At 50.7% G+C, this 9,483-nt stretch overlaps 28 non-coding genes across 28 annotated transcripts; all 28 read right to left on the bottom strand.

Moving 5' to 3' along the window:
* Window positions 1–163: 163 nt before the first annotated feature.
* LOC145085329 (5S ribosomal RNA) lies at window positions 164–282 on the bottom strand. Its single transcript, XR_013699733.1, has one exon. It is a non-coding gene; the product is annotated as a 5S ribosomal RNA (ribosomal RNA).
* Window positions 283–499: 217 nt separating this feature from the next.
* Window positions 500–618, bottom strand: LOC145082381 (5S ribosomal RNA). Its single transcript, XR_013696900.1, has one exon. It is a non-coding gene; the product is annotated as a 5S ribosomal RNA (ribosomal RNA).
* A 218-nt stretch (window positions 619–836) lies between these two features.
* Window positions 837–955, bottom strand: LOC145082380 (5S ribosomal RNA). The gene has a single exon (XR_013696899.1). It is a non-coding gene; the product is annotated as a 5S ribosomal RNA (ribosomal RNA).
* Window positions 956–1,173: 218 nt separating this feature from the next.
* LOC145083101 (5S ribosomal RNA) lies at window positions 1,174–1,292 on the bottom strand. The gene has a single exon (XR_013697589.1). It is a non-coding gene; the product is annotated as a 5S ribosomal RNA (ribosomal RNA).
* Window positions 1,293–1,510: 218 nt separating this feature from the next.
* Window positions 1,511–1,629, bottom strand: LOC145083096 (5S ribosomal RNA). Its single transcript, XR_013697584.1, has one exon. It is a non-coding gene; the product is annotated as a 5S ribosomal RNA (ribosomal RNA).
* A 219-nt stretch (window positions 1,630–1,848) lies between these two features.
* Window positions 1,849–1,967, bottom strand: LOC145082378 (5S ribosomal RNA). Its single transcript, XR_013696898.1, has one exon. It is a non-coding gene; the product is annotated as a 5S ribosomal RNA (ribosomal RNA).
* A 218-nt stretch (window positions 1,968–2,185) lies between these two features.
* Window positions 2,186–2,304, bottom strand: LOC145082376 (5S ribosomal RNA). Its single transcript, XR_013696896.1, has one exon. It is a non-coding gene; the product is annotated as a 5S ribosomal RNA (ribosomal RNA).
* A 218-nt stretch (window positions 2,305–2,522) lies between these two features.
* On the bottom strand, window positions 2,523–2,641 carry LOC145082375 (5S ribosomal RNA). Its single transcript, XR_013696895.1, has one exon. It is a non-coding gene; the product is annotated as a 5S ribosomal RNA (ribosomal RNA).
* A 218-nt stretch (window positions 2,642–2,859) lies between these two features.
* LOC145082374 (5S ribosomal RNA) lies at window positions 2,860–2,978 on the bottom strand. The gene has a single exon (XR_013696894.1). It is a non-coding gene; the product is annotated as a 5S ribosomal RNA (ribosomal RNA).
* Window positions 2,979–3,197: 219 nt separating this feature from the next.
* LOC145083007 (5S ribosomal RNA) lies at window positions 3,198–3,316 on the bottom strand. The gene has a single exon (XR_013697501.1). It is a non-coding gene; the product is annotated as a 5S ribosomal RNA (ribosomal RNA).
* A 217-nt stretch (window positions 3,317–3,533) lies between these two features.
* Window positions 3,534–3,652, bottom strand: LOC145085328 (5S ribosomal RNA). Its single transcript, XR_013699732.1, has one exon. It is a non-coding gene; the product is annotated as a 5S ribosomal RNA (ribosomal RNA).
* Window positions 3,653–3,869: 217 nt separating this feature from the next.
* Window positions 3,870–3,988, bottom strand: LOC145082373 (5S ribosomal RNA). Its single transcript, XR_013696893.1, has one exon. It is a non-coding gene; the product is annotated as a 5S ribosomal RNA (ribosomal RNA).
* A 218-nt stretch (window positions 3,989–4,206) lies between these two features.
* Window positions 4,207–4,325, bottom strand: LOC145082372 (5S ribosomal RNA). Its single transcript, XR_013696892.1, has one exon. It is a non-coding gene; the product is annotated as a 5S ribosomal RNA (ribosomal RNA).
* A 218-nt stretch (window positions 4,326–4,543) lies between these two features.
* On the bottom strand, window positions 4,544–4,662 carry LOC145083100 (5S ribosomal RNA). The gene has a single exon (XR_013697588.1). It is a non-coding gene; the product is annotated as a 5S ribosomal RNA (ribosomal RNA).
* A 219-nt stretch (window positions 4,663–4,881) lies between these two features.
* LOC145083095 (5S ribosomal RNA) lies at window positions 4,882–5,000 on the bottom strand. Its single transcript, XR_013697583.1, has one exon. It is a non-coding gene; the product is annotated as a 5S ribosomal RNA (ribosomal RNA).
* Window positions 5,001–5,218: 218 nt separating this feature from the next.
* On the bottom strand, window positions 5,219–5,337 carry LOC145083260 (5S ribosomal RNA). The gene has a single exon (XR_013697738.1). It is a non-coding gene; the product is annotated as a 5S ribosomal RNA (ribosomal RNA).
* A 218-nt stretch (window positions 5,338–5,555) lies between these two features.
* On the bottom strand, window positions 5,556–5,674 carry LOC145083467 (5S ribosomal RNA). Its single transcript, XR_013697942.1, has one exon. It is a non-coding gene; the product is annotated as a 5S ribosomal RNA (ribosomal RNA).
* A 218-nt stretch (window positions 5,675–5,892) lies between these two features.
* On the bottom strand, window positions 5,893–6,011 carry LOC145082371 (5S ribosomal RNA). Its single transcript, XR_013696891.1, has one exon. It is a non-coding gene; the product is annotated as a 5S ribosomal RNA (ribosomal RNA).
* A 218-nt stretch (window positions 6,012–6,229) lies between these two features.
* Window positions 6,230–6,348, bottom strand: LOC145082370 (5S ribosomal RNA). The gene has a single exon (XR_013696890.1). It is a non-coding gene; the product is annotated as a 5S ribosomal RNA (ribosomal RNA).
* Window positions 6,349–6,567: 219 nt separating this feature from the next.
* On the bottom strand, window positions 6,568–6,686 carry LOC145082369 (5S ribosomal RNA). The gene has a single exon (XR_013696889.1). It is a non-coding gene; the product is annotated as a 5S ribosomal RNA (ribosomal RNA).
* Window positions 6,687–6,904: 218 nt separating this feature from the next.
* LOC145082368 (5S ribosomal RNA) lies at window positions 6,905–7,023 on the bottom strand. The gene has a single exon (XR_013696888.1). It is a non-coding gene; the product is annotated as a 5S ribosomal RNA (ribosomal RNA).
* Window positions 7,024–7,241: 218 nt separating this feature from the next.
* On the bottom strand, window positions 7,242–7,360 carry LOC145082367 (5S ribosomal RNA). Its single transcript, XR_013696887.1, has one exon. It is a non-coding gene; the product is annotated as a 5S ribosomal RNA (ribosomal RNA).
* Window positions 7,361–7,578: 218 nt separating this feature from the next.
* On the bottom strand, window positions 7,579–7,697 carry LOC145084515 (5S ribosomal RNA). The gene has a single exon (XR_013698958.1). It is a non-coding gene; the product is annotated as a 5S ribosomal RNA (ribosomal RNA).
* Window positions 7,698–7,914: 217 nt separating this feature from the next.
* Window positions 7,915–8,033, bottom strand: LOC145082365 (5S ribosomal RNA). Its single transcript, XR_013696885.1, has one exon. It is a non-coding gene; the product is annotated as a 5S ribosomal RNA (ribosomal RNA).
* A 216-nt stretch (window positions 8,034–8,249) lies between these two features.
* On the bottom strand, window positions 8,250–8,368 carry LOC145082364 (5S ribosomal RNA). The gene has a single exon (XR_013696884.1). It is a non-coding gene; the product is annotated as a 5S ribosomal RNA (ribosomal RNA).
* Window positions 8,369–8,585: 217 nt separating this feature from the next.
* LOC145085327 (5S ribosomal RNA) lies at window positions 8,586–8,704 on the bottom strand. The gene has a single exon (XR_013699731.1). It is a non-coding gene; the product is annotated as a 5S ribosomal RNA (ribosomal RNA).
* Window positions 8,705–8,921: 217 nt separating this feature from the next.
* LOC145082362 (5S ribosomal RNA) lies at window positions 8,922–9,040 on the bottom strand. Its single transcript, XR_013696883.1, has one exon. It is a non-coding gene; the product is annotated as a 5S ribosomal RNA (ribosomal RNA).
* Window positions 9,041–9,258: 218 nt separating this feature from the next.
* Window positions 9,259–9,377, bottom strand: LOC145082361 (5S ribosomal RNA). The gene has a single exon (XR_013696882.1). It is a non-coding gene; the product is annotated as a 5S ribosomal RNA (ribosomal RNA).
* Window positions 9,378–9,483: the final 106 nt, after the last annotated feature.

Raw genomic sequence — 9,483 nt, 5'->3', positions numbered from 1 at the left:
TGCTTTCGTACGCGAGGCGTGGGACGCACGTGAGGGATCGGCTCCGTTCGGGAAACGCGGAAACAATCAACGATGAACCGGATGCCGCCCGAGCATAGACATAGCAAGAAAGAAAAAAAAACGCACCTAAAACCTAAAAAAACGCAAACGGGCAACGAAAAAGGGGGTGCAACACGAGGACTTGCCAGGGGGTCACCCATCCTAGTACTACTCTCGCCCAAGCACGCTTAACTGCGGAGTTCTGATGGAATCCGGTGCATTAGTGCTGGTATGATCGCACCCGAAATACTATCCATGCTTATTGTTTTTATGTTTTACAAGACGCAGAACGTCGTTTGCTTTCGAACGCGAGGCGTGGGACCCACGTGAGGGATCGGCTCCGTTCGGGAAACGCGGAAACAATCAACGATGAACCGGATGCCGCCCGAGCATAGACATAGCAAGAAAGAAAAAAAAAACGCACCTAAAACCTAAAAAAACGCAAACGGGCAACGAAAAAGGGGTGCAACACGAGGACTTCCCAGGGGGTCACCCATCCTAGTACTACTCTCGCCCAAGCACGCTTAACTGCGGAGTTCTGATGGGATCCGGTGCATTAGTGCTGGTATGATCGCACCCGAAATACTATCCATGCTTATTGTTTTTATGTCTTACAAGACGCAGAACATCGTTTGCTTTCGAACGCGAGGCGTGGGACCCACGTGAGGGATCGGCTCCGTTCGGGAAACGCGGAAACAATCAACGATGAACCGGATGCCGCCCGAGCATAGACATAGCAAGAAAGAAAAAAAAAACGCACCTAAAACCTAAAAAAACGCAAACGGGCAACGAAAAAGGGGGTGCAACACGAGGACTTCCCAGGGGGTCACCCATCCTAGTACTACTCTCGCCCAAGCACGCTTAACTGCGGAGTTCTGATGGGATCCGGTGCATTAGTGCTGGTATGATCGCACCCGAAATACTATCCATGCTTATTGTTTTTATGTCTTACAAGACGCAGAACGTCGTTTGCTTTCGAACGCGAGGCGTGGGACCCACGTGAGGGATCGGCTCCGTTCGGGAAACGCGGAAACAATCAACGATGAACCGGATGCCGCCCGAGCATAGACATAGCAAGAAAGAAAAAAAAAACGCACCTAAAACCTAAAAAAACGCAAACGGGCAACGAAAAAGGGGGTGCAACACGAGGACTTCCCAGGGGGTCACCCATCCTAGTACTACTCTCGCCCAGGCACGCTTAACTGCGGAGTTCTGATGGGATCCGGTGCATTAGTGCTGGTATGATCGCACCCGAAATACTATCCATGCTTATTGTTTTTATGTCTTACAAGACGCAGAACGTCGTTTGCTTTCGTACGCGAGGCGTGGGACCCACGTGAGGGATCGGCTCCGTTCGGGAAACGCGGAAACAATCAACGATGAACCGGATGCCGCCCGAGCATAGACATAGCAAGAAAGAAAAAAAAAACGCACCTAAAACCTAAAAAAACGCAAACGGGCAACGAAAAAGGGGGTGCAACACGAGGACTTCTCAGGGGGTCACCCATCCTAGTACTACTCTCGCCCAAGCACGCTTAACTGCGGAGTTCTGATGGGATCCGGTGCATTAGTGCTGGTATGATCGCACCCGAAATACTATCCATGCTTATTGTTTTTATGTCTTACAAGACGCAGAACGTCGTTTGCTTTCGAACGCGAGGCGTGGGACCCACGTGAGGGATCGGCTCCGTTCGGGAAACGCGGAAACAATCAACGATGAACCGGATGCCGCCCGAGCATAGACATAGCAAGAAAGAAAAAAAAAAACGCACCTAAAACCTAAAAAAACGCAAACGGGCAACGAAAAAGGGGGTGCAACACGAGGACTTCCCAGGGGGTCACCCATCCTAGTACTACTCTCGCCCAAGCACGCTTAACTGCGGAGTTCTGATGGGATCCGGTGCATTAGTGCTGGTATGATCGCACCCGAAATACTATCCATGCTTATTGTTTTTATGTCTTACAAGACGAAGAACGTCGTTTGCTTTCGTACGCGAGGCGTGGGACCCACGTGAGGGATCGGCTCCGTTCGGGAAACGCGGAAACAATCAACGATGAACCGGATGCCGCCCGAGCATAGACATAGCAAGAAAGAAAAAAAAAACGCACCTAAAACCTAAAAAAACGCAAACGGGCAACGAAAAAGGGGGTGCAACACGAGGACTTCCCAGGGGGTCACCCATCCTAGTACTACTCTCGCCCAAGCACGCTTAACTGCGGAGTTCTGATGGGATCCGGTGCATTAGTGCTGGTATGATCGCACCCGAAATACTATCCATGCTTATTGTTTTTATGTCTTACAAGACGCAGAACGTCGTTTGCTTTCGTACGCGAGGCGTGGGACCCACGTGAGGGATCGGCTCCGTTCGGGAAACGCGGAAACAATCAACGATGAACCGGATGCCACCCGAGCATAGACATAGCAAGAAAGAAAAAAAAAACGCACCTAAAACCTAAAAAAACGCAAACGGGCAACGAAAAAGGGGGTGCAACACGAGGACTTCCCAGGGGGTCACCCATCCTAGTACTACTCTCGCCCAAGCACGCTTAACTGCGGAGTTCTGATGGGATCCGGTGCATTAGTGCTGGTATGATCGCACCCGAAATACTATCCATGCTTATTGTTTTTATGTCTTACAAGACGCAGAACGTCGTTTGCTTTCGTACGCGAGGCGTGGGACCCACGTGAGGGATCGGCTCCGTTCGGGAAACGCGGAAACAATCAACGATGAACCGGATGCCGCCCGAGCATAGACATAGCAAGAAAGAAAAAAAAAACGCACCTAAAACCTAAAAAAACGCAAACGGGCAACGAAAAAGGGGGTGCAACACGAGGACTTCCCAGGGGGTCACCCATCCTAGTACTACTCTCGCCCAAGCACGCTTAACTGCGGAGTTCTGATGGGATCCGGTGCATTAGTGCTGGTATGATCGCACCCGAAATACTATCCATGCTTATTGTTTTTATGTCTTACAAGACGCAGAACGTCGTTTGCTTTCGAACGCGAGGCGTGGGACCCACGTGAGGGATCGGCTCCGTTCGGGAAACGCGGAAACAATCAACGATGAACCGGATGCCGCCCGAGCATAGACATAGCAAGAAAGAAAAAAAAAAACGCACCTAAAACCTAAAAAAACGCAAACGGGCAACGAAAAAGGGGGTGCAACACGAGGACTTCCCATGGGGTCACCCATCCTAGTACTACTCTCGCCCAAGCACGCTTAACTGCGGAGTTCTGATGGGATCCGGTGCATTAGTGCTGGTATGATCGCACCCGAAATACTATCCATGCTTATTGTTTTTATGTCTTACAAGACGCAGAACGTCGTTTGCTTTCGTACGCGAGGCGTGGGACGCACGTGAGGGATCGGCTCCGTTCGGGAAACGCGGAAACAATCAACGATGAACCGGATGCCGCCCGAGCATAGACATAGCAAGAAAGAAAAAAAAACGCACCTAAAACCTAAAAAAACGCAAACGGGCAACGAAAAAGGGGGTGCAACACGAGGACTTGCCAGGGGGTCACCCATCCTAGTACTACTCTCGCCCAAGCACGCTTAACTGCGGAGTTCTGATGGAATCCGGTGCATTAGTGCTGGTATGATCGCACCCGAAATACTATCCATGCTTATTGTTTTTATGTTTTACAAGACGCAGAACGTCGTTTGCTTTCGAACGCGAGGCGTGGGACCCACGTGAGGGATCGGCTCCGTTCGGGAAACGCGGAAACAATCAACGATGAACCGGATGCCGCCCGAGCATAGACATAGCAAGAAAGAAAAAAAAAACGCACCTAAAACCTAAAAAAACGCAAACGGGCAACGAAAAAGGGGTGCAACACGAGGACTTCCCAGGGGGTCACCCATCCTAGTACTACTCTCGCCCAAGCACGCTTAACTGCGGAGTTCTGATGGGATCCGGTGCATTAGTGCTGGTATGATCGCACCCGAAATACTATCCATGCTTATTGTTTTTATGTCTTACAAGACGCAGAACGTCGTTTGCTTTCGAACGCGAGGCGTGGGACCCACGTGAGGGATCGGCTCCGTTCGGGAAACGCGGAAACAATCAACGATGAACCGGATGCCGCCCGAGCATAGACATAGCAAGAAAGAAAAAAAAAACGCACCTAAAACCTAAAAAAACGCAAACGGGCAACGAAAAAGGGGGTGCAACACGAGGACTTCCCAGGGGGTCACCCATCCTAGTACTACTCTCGCCCAAGCACGCTTAACTGCGGAGTTCTGATGGGATCCGGTGCATTAGTGCTGGTATGATCGCACCCGAAATACTATCCATGCTTATTGTTTTTATGTCTTACAAGACGCAGAACGTCGTTTGCTTTCGAACGCGAGGCGTGGGACCCACGTGAGGGATCGGCTCCGTTCGGGAAACGCGGAAACAATCAACGATGAACCGGATGCCGCCCGAGCATAGACATAGCAAGAAAGAAAAAAAAAACGCACCTAAAACCTAAAAAAACGCAAACGGGCAACGAAAAAGGGGGTGCAACACGAGGACTTCCCAGGGGGTCACCCATCCTAGTACTACTCTCGCCCAGGCACGCTTAACTGCGGAGTTCTGATGGGATCCGGTGCATTAGTGCTGGTATGATCGCACCCGAAATACTATCCATGCTTATTGTTTTTATGTCTTACAAGACGCAGAACGTCGTTTGCTTTCGTACGCGAGGCGTGGGACCCACGTGAGGGATCGGCTCCGTTCGGGAAACGCGGAAACAATCAACGATGAACCGGATGCCGCCCGAGCATAGACATAGCAAGAAAGAAAAAAAAAAACGCACCTAAAACCTAAAAAAACGCAAACGGGCAACGAAAAAGGGGGTGCAACACGAGGACTTCTCAGGGGGTCACCCATCCTAGTACTACTCTCGCCCAAGCACGCTTAACTGCGGAGTTCTGATGGGATCCGGTGCATTAGTGCTGGTATGATCGCACCCGAAATACTATCCATGCTTATTGTTTTTATGTCTTACAAGACGCAGAACGTCGTTTGCTTTCGAACGCGAGGCGTGGGACCCACGTGAGGGATCGGCTCCGTTCGGGAAACGCGGAAACAATCAACGATGAACCGGATGCCGCCCGAGCATAGACATAGCAAGAAAGAAAAAAAAAACGCACCTAAAACCTAAAAAAACGCAAACGGGCAACGAAAAAGGGGGTGCAACACAAGGACTTCCCAGGGGGTCACCCATCCTAGTACTACTCTCGCCCAAGCACGCTTAACTGCGGAGTTCTGATGGGATCCGGTGCATTAGTGCTGGTATGATCGCACCCGAAATACTATCCATGCTTATTGTTTTTATGTCTTACAAGACGCAGAACGTCGTTTGCTTTCGTACGCGAGGCGTGGGACCCACGTGAGGGATCGGCTCCGTTCGGGAAACGCGGAAACAATCAACGATGAACCGGATGCCGCCCGAGCATAGACATAGCAAGAAAGAAAAAAAAAACGCACCTAAAACCTAAAAAAACGCAAACGGGCAACGAAAAAGGGGGTGCAACACGAGGACTTCCCAGGGGGTCACCCATCCTAGTACTACTCTCGCCCAAGCACGCTTAACTGCGGAGTTCTGATGGGATCCGGTGCATTAGTGCTGGTATGATCGCACTCGAAATACTATCCATGCTTATTGTTTTTATGTCTTACAAGACGCAGAACGTCGTTTGCTTTCGTACGCGAGGCGTGGGACCCACGTGAGGGATCGGCTCCGTTCGGGAAACGCGGAAACAATCAACGATGAACCGGATGCCGCCCGAGCATAGACATAGCAAGAAAGAAAAAAAAAACGCACCTAAAACCTAAAAAAACGCAAACGGGCAACGAAAAAGGGGGTGCAACACGAGGACTTCCCAGGGGGTCACCCATCCTAGTACTACTCTCGCCCAAGCACGCTTAACTGCGGAGTTCTGATGGGATCCGGTGCATTAGTGCTGGTATGATCGCACCCGAAATACTATCCATGCTTATTGTTTTTATGTCTTACAAGACGCAGAACGTCGTTTGCTTTCGAACGCGAGGCGTGGGACCCACGTGAGGGATCGGCTCCGTTCGGGAAACGCGGAAACAATCAACGATGAACCGGATGCCGCCCGAGCATAGACATAGCAAGAAAGAAAAAAAAAACGCACCTAAAACCTAAAAAAACGCAAACGGGCAACGAAAAAGGGGGTGCAACACGAGGACTTCCCAGGGGGTCACCCATCCTAGTACTACTCTCGCCCAAGCACGCTTAACTGCGGAGTTCTGATGGGATCCGGTGCATTAGTGCTGGTATGATCGCACCCGAAATACTATCCATGCTTATTGTTTTTATGTCTTACAAGACGCAGAACGTCGTTTGCTTTCGTACGCGAGGCGTGGGACCCACGTGAGGGATCGGCTCCGTTCGGGAAACGCGGAAACAATCAACGATGAACCGGATGCCGCCCGAGCATAGACATAGCAAGAAAGAAAAAAAAAAACGCACCTAAAACCTAAAAAAACGCAAACGGGCAACGAAAAAGGGGGTGCAACACGAGGACTTCCCAGGGGGTCACCCATCCTAGTACTACTCTCGCCCAAGCACGCTTAACTGCGGAGTTCTGATGGGATCCGGTGCATTAGTGCTGGTATGATCGCACCCGAAATACTATCCATGCTTATTGTTTTTATGTCTTACAAGACGCAGAACGTCGTTTGCTTTCGTACGCGAGGCGTGGGACCCACGTGAGGGATCGGCTCCGTTCGGGAAACGCGGAAACAATCAACGATGAACCGGATGCCGCCCGAGCATAGACATAGCAAGAAAGAAAAAAAAAACGCACCTAAAACCTAAAAAAACGCAAACGGGCAACGAAAAAGGGGGTGCAACACGAGGACTTCCCAGGGGGTCACCCATCCTAGTACTACTCTCGCCCAAGCACGCTTAACTGCGGAGTTCTGATGGGATCCGGTGCATTAGTGCTGGTATGATCGCACCCGAAATACTATCCATGCTTATTGTTTTTATGTCTTACAAGACGCAGAACGTCGTTTGCTTTCGTACGCGAGGCGTGGGACCCACGTGAGGGATCGGCTCCGTTCGGGAAACGCGGAAACAATCAACGATGAACCGGATGCCGCCCGAGCATAGACATAGCAAGAAAGAAAAAAAAAACGCACCTAAAACCTAAAAAAACGCAAACGGGCAACGAAAAAGGGGGTGCAACACGAGGACTTCCCAGGGGGTCACCCATCCTAGTACTACTCTCGCCCAAGCACGCTTAACTGCGGAGTTCTGATGGGATCCGGTGCATTAGTGCTGGTATGATCGCACCCGAAATACTATCCATGCTTATTGTTTTTATGTCTTACAAGACGCAGAACGTCGTTTGCTTTCGAACGCGAGGCGTGGGACCCACGTGAGGGATCGGCTCCGTTCGGGAAACGCGGAAACAATCAACGATGAACCGGATGCCGCCCGAGCATAGACATAGCAAGAAAGAAAAAAAAAACGCACCTAAAACCTAAAAAAACGCAAACGGGCAACGAAAAAGGGGGTGCAATACGAGGACTTCCCAGGGGGTCACCCATCCTAGTACTACTCTCGCCCAAGCACGCTTAATTGCGGAGTTCTGATGGGATCCGGTGCATTAGTGCTGGTATGATCGCACCCGAAATACTATCCATGCTTATTGTTTTTATGTCTTACAAGACGCAGAACGTCGTTTGCTTTCGTACGCGAGGCGTGGGACCCACGTGAGGGATCGGCTCCGTTCGGGAAACGCGGAAACAATCAACGATGAACCGGATGCCGCCCGAGCATAGACATAGCAAGAAAGAAAAAAAAACGCACCTAAAACCTAAAAAAACGCAAACGGGCAACGAAAAAGGGGGTGCAACACGAGGACTTCCCAGGGGGTCACCCATCCTAGTACTACTCTCGCCCAAGCACGCTTAACTGCGGAGTTCTGATGGGATCCGGTGCATTAGTGCTGGTATGATCGCACCCGAAATACTATCCATGCTTATTGTTTTTATGTCTTACAAGACGCAGAACGTCGTTTGCTTTCGAACGCGAGGCGTGGGACCCACGTGAGGGATCGGCTCCGTTCGGGAAACGCGGAAACAATCAACGATGAACCGGATGCCGCCCGAGCATAGACATAGCAAGAAAGAAAAAAAACGCACCTAAAACCTAAAAAAACGCAAACGGGCAACGAAAAAGGGGGTGCAACACGAGGACTTCCCAGGGGGTCACCCATCCTAGTACTACTCTCGCCCAAGCACGCTTAACTGCGGAGTTCTGATGGGATCCGGTGCATTAGTGCTGGTATGATCGCACCCGAAATACTATCCATGCTTATTGTTTTTATGTCTTACAAGACGCAGAACGTCGTTTGCTTTCGAACGCGAGGCGTGGGACCACGTGAGGGATCGGCTCCGTTCGAGAAACGCGGAAACAATCAACGATGAACCGGATGCCGCCCGAGCATAGACATAGCAAGAAAGAAAAAAAAAACGCACCTAAAACCTAAAAAAACGCAAACGGGCAACGAAAAAGGGGGTGCAACACGAGGACTTGCCAGGGGGTCACCCATCCTAGTACTACTCTCGCCCAAGCACGCTTAACTGCGGAGTTCTGATGGAATCCGGTGCATTAGTGCTGGTATGATCGCACCCGAAATACTATCCATGCTTATTGTTTTTATGTTTTACAAGACGCAGAACGTCGTTTGCTTTCGAACGCGAGGCGTGGGACCCACGTGAGGGATCGGCTCCGTTCGGGAAACGCGGAAACAATCAACGATGAACCGGATGCCGCCCGAGCATAGACATAGCAAGAAAGAAAAAAAAAACGCACCTAAAACCTAAAAAAACGCAAACGGGCAACGAAAAAGGGGTGCAACACGAGGACTTCCCAGGGGGTCACCCATCCTAGTACTACTCTCGCCCAAGCACGCTTAACTGCGGAGTTCTGATGGGATCCGGTGCATTAGTGCTGGTATGATCGCACCCGAAATACTATCCATGCTTATTGTTTTTATGTCTTACAAGACGCAGAACGTCGTTTGCTTTCGAACGCGAGGCGTGGGACCCACGTGAGGGATCGGCTCCGTTCGGGAAACGCGGAAACAATCAACGATGAACCGGATGCCGCCCGAGCATAGACATAGCAAGAAAGAAAAAAAAAACGCACCTAAAACCTAAAAAAACGCAAACGGGCAACGAAAAAGGGGGTGCAACACGAGGACTTCCCAGGGGGTCACCCATCCTAGTACTACTCTCGCCCAAGCACGCTTAACTGCGGAGTTCTGATGGGATCCGGTGCATTAGTGCTGGTATGATCGCACCCGAAATACTATCCATGCTTATTGTTTTTATGTCTTACAAGACGCAGAACGTCGTTTGCTTTCGAACGCGAGGCGTGGGACCCACGTGAGGGATCGGCTCCGTTCGGG

This window comes from Lactuca serriola, chromosome 1, assembly GCF_051521515.1.
Source record: "Lactuca serriola cultivar US96UC23 chromosome 1, Lser_US96UC23_V15, whole genome shotgun sequence".
NCBI lineage: Eukaryota > Viridiplantae > Streptophyta > Magnoliopsida > Asterales > Asteraceae > Lactuca > Lactuca serriola.
This window is presented reverse-complemented; position numbering and strand designations above follow the sequence as displayed.